Here is a 7,500-nt window from a genome sequence, read left to right as displayed (position 1 = left end):
AGTTCATTAATAGTGGCAAAGTATATAGGGAATTAATAGATGAATGGTGGCACAGTATATAGGGAATTAATAGATGAATGGTGGCACAGTATATAGTTCATTAATAGTGGCACAGTATATAGTTCGTTAATAGTGGCACAGTATATAGGGAATTAATAGATGAATGGTGGCACAGTATATAGTTCATTAATAGTGGCACAGTATATAGGGAATTAATAGATGAATGGTGGCACAGTATATAGTTCATTAATGGTGACATAGTATATAGGGAATTAATAGATGAATGGTGGCACAGTATATAGGGAATTAATAGATGAATGGTGGCACAGTATATAGTTCATTAATGGTGGCACAGTATATAGGGAATTAATAGATGAATGGTGGCACAGTATATAGTTCATTAATAGTGGCACAGTATATAGTTCATTAATAGGGGCACAGTATATAGGGAATTTATAGATGAATGGTGGCACAGTATATAGTTCATTAATGGTGGCACAGTATATAGGGAATTAATAGATGAATGGTGGCACATTATATAGGGAATTAATAGATGAATGGTGGCACAGTATATAGTTCATTAATGGTGGCACAGTATATAGGGAATTAATAGATGAATGGTGGCACAGTATATAGGGAATTAAGGGGAGGTACGGTATATAATTAAAGGGAAACTGACAGGCTGTTTACTCGCACTAAACCCAATACACTAGGTTACAGTGCAGTATACAAAAATTGGTCTTTCCATTTTCTAGGTATTGCCCCACATTGCTAGTATGCGAAGTCAGTCTTGTGCGCAATGGAGGCGGAGCTTCCCTGCCTCCATCCTGTATGCTGTGCTATGCCTCGCCATCTTTGTATATTTATAATTATTTTTTTTGCCAACTTTAGTATATTGTAGACTGTAAGCATATATTAGTGTGGTGTCCATCTCTTCAGTGTAAGAACCAGAGCTGTGTGGAGATTCCTGCGTAAGGTGGGTGATTGGTGATGGGTGCTGGGTGATGGGTGCTGGGTGATTGGTGCTGGGTGATTGGTGCTGGGTGATTGGGGATGGGTGATGAGTGCTGGGTGATTGGGGATGGGTGATGGGTGATTGGTGCTGGGTGATTGGTGCTGGGTGATTGGTGATGGGTGCTGGTTGATTGGTGCTAGGTGATTGGGGATGGGTGCTGGGTGATTGGTGCTGGGTGATTGGTGCTGGGTGATTGGTGCTGGGTGATTGGTGATGGGTGCTGGGTGATTGGTGCTAGGTGATTGGGGATGGGTGATGGGTGCTGGGTGATTGGTGCTGGGTGATTGGGGATGGGTAATGGGTGATTGGTGATGGGTGCTGGGTTCTGTCATATAGAGCTCAGGTGGGGGCATATAGGGGGAGATTTATTAAAACCTTTGCAGAGGAAAATCCTTCCGCAAAACGATCTGATTGGTTGCTATGGGCGACTGCACCGCTCTTTCTCTGCACAGGTTTGATAAATCTCCTCTATAATACAGTATATTATAGGGCAGCTGTCATATCTTTTCTGTAAATAAGACTGACAGCACAGCCAAAGTGTATATACACATGGCAGACCTTCATAGAAACTGTTCTTGACTCGATTTTACAAAAACACCAACTTTTATGGGGGCTAAGAATGTCGAGAAAGCCTGGCGGGAGGCCACTGTGTCCCTGGGCCGCAGCACATCTGCCCATTAAGTCTGGCAGACGTTTTTTAAATTATGAAAAGTGCCCTCTTTTTTACTTGAGCCCCTGCCCTCCAAAATGTCTGTGCATGTCCCTGGTCTGCAGGGCAAAGCACAGGGGGCATTATATGTGAAGAGCACATGACAGGGGGCCCCCTGTCCTGTGCCCTTCACATATAATGCCCCCTGTGCTGTGCCCCTCACATAATGCCCCCTGTCCTGTGCCCTTCACATATAATTTATATGTGTGGCACAGCACAGGGGGCATTATGTGAGGGGCACAACACAGGGGACATTATATGTGAGGGGCACAGCACAGGGGGCATTATATGTGAGGGGCACAGGACAGGGGGGCATTATATCATATAATGTCCCCTGTGCTGTGCCCCTCACCTAATGCCCCCTGTGCTGTGCCACACATATAAATTATATGTGTGGGGCACACAGCACAGGGTGCATTATATGTGTGGGGCACAGCACAGGGGGGCATTATATGATATAATGCCCCCCTGTGCTGTGCCCCTCACATATAATGCCCCCTGTGCTGTGCCCCTCACATATAATGCCCCCTGTGCTGTGCCCCTCACATATAATGCCCCTTGTGCTGTGCCACACATATAAATTATATGTGTGGGGCACAGCACAGGGGGCATTATATGTGTGGGGCACAGCACAGGGGGACATTATATGATATAATGCCCCCTGTTATGTACCCCACACTTATAATGCCCCCTGTGCTGTGCCCCTCACATATATTGCCCCCTGTGCTGTTCCCCTCACATATATTGCCCCCTGTGCTGTTCCCCTCACATATATTGCCCCCTGTGCTGTGCTCCTCACATATAATGCCCCCTGAGTGGACAGGACATGGGGCTTTATATGTGAAGGGCACAGCACAGGGGGCATTATATGTGAGGGGCGCATGATAAGGGCATTATATGTGCGGGACGCATGATGGGGGCTTTATATATGAGGGGCGCATGATGGATGCATTATATGTGAGGGGCAAAGAATGGGGGCATTATATGTGAAGGGCACAGCACAGGGGGCATTAAATGTGTGGGGCACATGACAGGAGCATTCTATGTGAGGAGCACAGCACAGAGGGCATTATTATGTGGGGGAACAGGACAGGTCATATTATATGTAGGGGCACAAGATGGGGCATTATTACTATATGTGAAGGCACAGAGTGTTTTGCCTTTCAGAAGTATAGTGTATATTGTGAGGAATTTCTGGGGTGGTACGTTTTTTAGGGGCCACAATACATTACGGTATTTTACTCAGAGGGTAGTTACAGCACAGCAAGTTATATTCAGAGAATGCACTGTGTGGTAGTATTAGATTTAGAGGGCACAGTGTGTGTTAGTATTATATTCAGTGGGTACAGTGTGTGATAGTATTATATTTAGAGGGTGCAGCGTGTGATAGTATTATATTCAGAGGGTGCAGTGTTTGGTAGTATTAAATTTAGAGGGCACAGTGTGTGGTAGTATTATATTCAGAGGGTACAGTGTATGGTGGTATTATATTCAGAGGGTACAGTGTGTTGTCTATTCAGGGGGTACAGTATGTCAGAATTATATTAGGAGGGTGTGTGACATTATTATATTCAAAGAATACAGTGTTTGGCAGTATTATAATAATTATTGTTTTCATATAGAGGATCAGAATGCATTGGCATAGTGAGGAGACGTCTGGGCATCAAGTTTTGCAGAGAGAAGATTTAGCTGGAACAAATCCTGGCGGTATGTACCATCTGAATTAGATAAGGAAAGACTATAGAGAAGACGTCACCTGTAATCACTGATATCATTGTGTATTCTCCTCACTATAGAGAAGACGTCACCTGTAATCACTGATCTCTATAGTGAGGAGAATACACAATGATATCAGTGATTACAGGTGACGTCTTCTCTATAGTGAGGAGAATACACAATGATAAGACGTCACCTGTAGTCACTGATATCACTGCGTATTCTCCTCACTATAGAGCCTTAGCACTTTCCCATTCTGTGGCAATTGGTATATATGATTATTTTTCTGACATATGAGCACGGCCTAAGAGTCTTAAACAAGGTTAGGACTGTATGATACATTTAATAATATTGTAAGTTCCGTAATCTTCTGTCCGCCAACACAAAATACTCTAATAGCGCCCCTCCCGAGACTCGACTCTGGATCCGCCCCTGCTCCCAGCATGCCCTGACAGCCGAAGGCTGAGAGTTGTAGTTTTGCAACAGGTGGGCAGCCACAGGGGATCGGTGTTGCAGTATGTCAATCTAGGGCCATGGTGTCTGATCTTGAACTGGCAGCAGGAGCCATGACCACTTTAAATCAATGGCTGCTGGGACGTATGACTAGTGACATCCTTCGTTCCAGACCGCAACGTCAGGGACGTCACTCGTCAGACGTCCCGGCGGCCAGCGCTGCTCATTGAGCCTACCGGAGTAGCATTGATCTATGTAAGAAACCTATGGGCCGAGGCTGTTGGGGCCACCAAATTATATTACTTATACAGAATGTCTGGTTAGGAGAAACAAATATAACGCACCCACAGGGAGTGGCGCCATTTTAATAAAATTTGTCAAAAACCTTAAATAACAGTCATACAGAATATATTAGAAAGCTTTTTTGATTTTCAGCCAATCAGAGAGCAGCACTACTGAAATAGAACTCCCAGGAGGTAACAGTGTGTCAAACATGTGATGTCATAACCATTGTCCACCAAAGAGCAGCACTGAGCAGAAATAACACTGCTCCTGTTCATTCTCCATCAGTGAGGGGCCGGTGCTGGACACTGTGTAGGGACGCGGGAATGCAAAGTCATACACATGACTGTGACTGGTAAGTGTTACATTGTTGTGTCCAAAAGATCTTTAGTGCAGTTCCATGTGTATTTCTATGATAAACATGTAAATAATCTATCTTTTTTTTCTTATCTTAGATGCACTATCTCCAGGACATGGAGTAGCATTTCCGGACCTACAGCAAGACGTTGGATGAAGGCATAGCCCCAGAAATAACACTGGTCCTGTTCATCAGTGAGGGGCCGGTGCTGGACACTGTGTAGGGACACGGGAATGCAAAGTCATGCACATGACTGTGACTGGTAAGTGTTACATTGTTTTGTCCAAAAGGTCTTTATTGCAGTTCCATGTGTATTTTTATGATAAACATGTAAATAATCTATCTTTTTTGTCCCCTATCTTAGATGCACTATTTCCAGGACATGGAGTAGCATTTCGGGACCTACAGCAAGACGTTGGATGAAGGCACAGGCCTAGGAATCATGCACATACACAGAAACATTTGCCCAAATTATAGAGGTAACCTCCTTTAGTATGCCCAGAGGAAGGGCCATACAGTAGCCATGGATTCCCTACAGGTTTCCTCCCCTCTGGAGGTTTTTCCTGTCCTGAGTATTAGTTACTGTACGCTCTTTGTGAGTGATGGGAGGTTACAAAAAATCCCCTACACAAACATTTTAATAAATAATAAATAAAGTTCCCCTTTTTTTAAACTGTTCTTTGACTTGTTCGACTCATTTATTTATTTCTGTGTGTGAAAATAGAGTTAGCAAAACATGGATGACCAAAGCTGCTCTCCTGCACGATCTGCATAATGTGGTGCAGAGAGAGGCAACTGGTGCTGGCTGGTGCAGTTTATGAGGCAAACGTAGAACACCCAGCAAGTTCCATGCACACGCCTTTTTCTGATGAATGGGACTCATGCAGGGAACTTGCTAGGGGTCATACGGTTGCAAAGGATCAACTTTTGGGTACATGAACTGTCCCTTAAAGGGGTACTCCGCCTCTAGATATCTTATCCCCTATGTAAAGGATAGGGGATAAGATGTCTGATCAAGGGGATCCTGCTGCTGGGACCCCAGCAATCTCCATGCAGCAACCAAAATTCTAAATAGTATGTTTAGATCACTGGTTCCTGTGATGGGATTCGTGACATCATGCCACACCTTCTTGTGACATCACACCACCTCCCATAGACATAAATGGAAAGGGCGTGGCGGGAGGTCACGACCCGCACCACGAGAACCCAGAGTTCTTAATATATTATTTGGAACGCCGGGTGCTGCATGAAGATTGCGGGGGTCCCAGTGATCAGTCATCTTTTGTCCTATCCTTAAGGTAGGGGATAAGATATCTAGGGGCGGAGTACCACTTTAAGGAATTAGAGAGTGTAGGCATGCCTTACAAGCAGGTAGAAAAAGAACAGCTGGGAGAAATGACAGGACACGAAGCAATATTTGGCTGGGACCGATTTTGGGTGTGTTCTGGCCAATTAAAGGAGAACTATGGCAAAAATTAACTTATCCCCTATCCATGGGTTATGGGATAAGTAGCTGATCGTGGGGGGTCCCCCTGCAATACCTGGGATGAGACCCGTCGCTCAGTGAGAAGCGCTCGCTGCAGACGTCAAATCTCAATTTCCCTGGACCCCCCCCCTTCCTTCATGTCCACCACAGACGCCCCCAGACTGCTGTTTCTTACAGAGTTTTATGCCCAGAAATGGTTGGCTACTCACTTTGTCAGTAGATTCTCATCCTAAATATGAAGACAATCGGGGAAATGTACCTGTGGAGAGGAAATGTTGTCCAGTTGCTCTTAGCAACCAATCAGATCACTTCTTTTATTTTTCAGAGGTCTTCTCAAGAATGAAAGAAGTAATCTGATTGGTTGCTATGGGCAACATGATGAAAACATATTTTTTTTCTTTAACAACTACAGTACTACAACTCCCATTGTAGTGTGTCTTTTCAACCTGTGCCTCCTCCAACCCTGACCCTTAGGGGGGCACAGACTGACCACACTGGGGGTTGTAGTACTTTCATTTTTACAGTTCCCCTATAACTCTGCAGCTTCGGTAGAAGTATGAGGCTCAGCCTTAGAGTCAGTGTATCTGGCTGCTCCGGTGTTCTTCTATTTTACAGCCTGGACCCTTGACTTGGGGATATTATAGCTGCTAAAGCCTACCATCCACCAACCCCCAAAAGCCCCCTTTGTAACGAGGAATCCCTTACCTTAAACATGACAGACACAGTGTTGGTGGTAACAAGGCCACAGCAGCCCCTTTATTAAATATCAAACAATAAATAACAATAAAACATTGTAAGGCAACCTTGTATGAACATCATACATAACATTGAATAAAACATATATTTTTTTTTTTTTTCAAAGTAAAGTTTTATTAAGGTTTTCAACATACAAGGTAAAATGAAAATTACAACATGAGAAGTGTCTACACTGGTCAGGCAACAAAGCCCACATGGCTCAAGTAAACAAGGAGTCACTCAGTGAAGTTAAACATTACAGCAGTCCGAGCCTCACATCATAAATGAACTCCAGAGAACAGAGGTTGTGAGTAGCTAACAGGATTCAGAACTACGTATAAATTCGATAACTTTAGCGAAAATTCAAACATCGCCAGTAGTGAAGCAGAGAACCAGGACAGACAAAGGAAACACAACATCGGTAGAGGGAACTGGAAGATAGGAGAGGAGGGAGAGAGAGGAAAAGATACAGGGGGATAGAGGAAGGAGGGGGGGGTGTAGAAGAATCGAAGAGGGGGAGATAGGATGCAGCAGACTTAGTGTAATATGGCAGAGAGTCTTACCTGTTCGGACTGAACCTCTCCACCTGTCTAAGCAGTAAACAGCAACTGTGGGTGAGCTATTGCGGAGTTGGACAGAGGGGGATGAGCGTGCGTGGTGACAGATCCAGGTTATCATCAGTGAACTCCTGAAAGGCAACATAGGATAGCCAAGGCGACCAAACAGCATGGTATTTATCGAACTGT

At 44.5% G+C, this 7,500-nt stretch overlaps 1 long non-coding RNA gene across 3 annotated transcripts in view; it reads left to right on the top strand.

Moving 5' to 3' along the window:
- The window catches only part of LOC130305554 (uncharacterized), an 11,958-nt gene extending 6,884 nt beyond the window's left edge, over positions 1 to 5,074 (top strand). The window contains exons 2-5 of one of the 3 annotated variants that reach the window (XR_008855126.1): positions 4,329 to 4,369; positions 4,464 to 4,530; positions 4,631 to 4,795; positions 4,898 to 5,074. This is a non-coding gene — a long non-coding RNA (uncharacterized LOC130305554). Of the gene's footprint in view, positions 1 to 3,346; positions 3,432 to 4,328; positions 4,370 to 4,463; positions 4,531 to 4,630; positions 4,796 to 4,897 lie in introns of all 3 variants that reach the window. The other 2 variants (XR_008855127.1, XR_008855125.1) reach the window with 2 other exon arrangements.
- The last annotated feature ends 2,426 nt before the right edge of the window (positions 5,075 to 7,500 follow it).

This window comes from Hyla sarda, unplaced genomic scaffold (assembly GCF_029499605.1).
Source record: "Hyla sarda isolate aHylSar1 unplaced genomic scaffold, aHylSar1.hap1 scaffold_1320, whole genome shotgun sequence".
Taxonomy (NCBI): Eukaryota; Metazoa; Chordata; class Amphibia; order Anura; family Hylidae; genus Hyla; species Hyla sarda.
The sequence above is the reverse complement of the archived record's forward strand: the minus strand, read 5'-3'. Positions and strand labels throughout refer to the sequence as shown.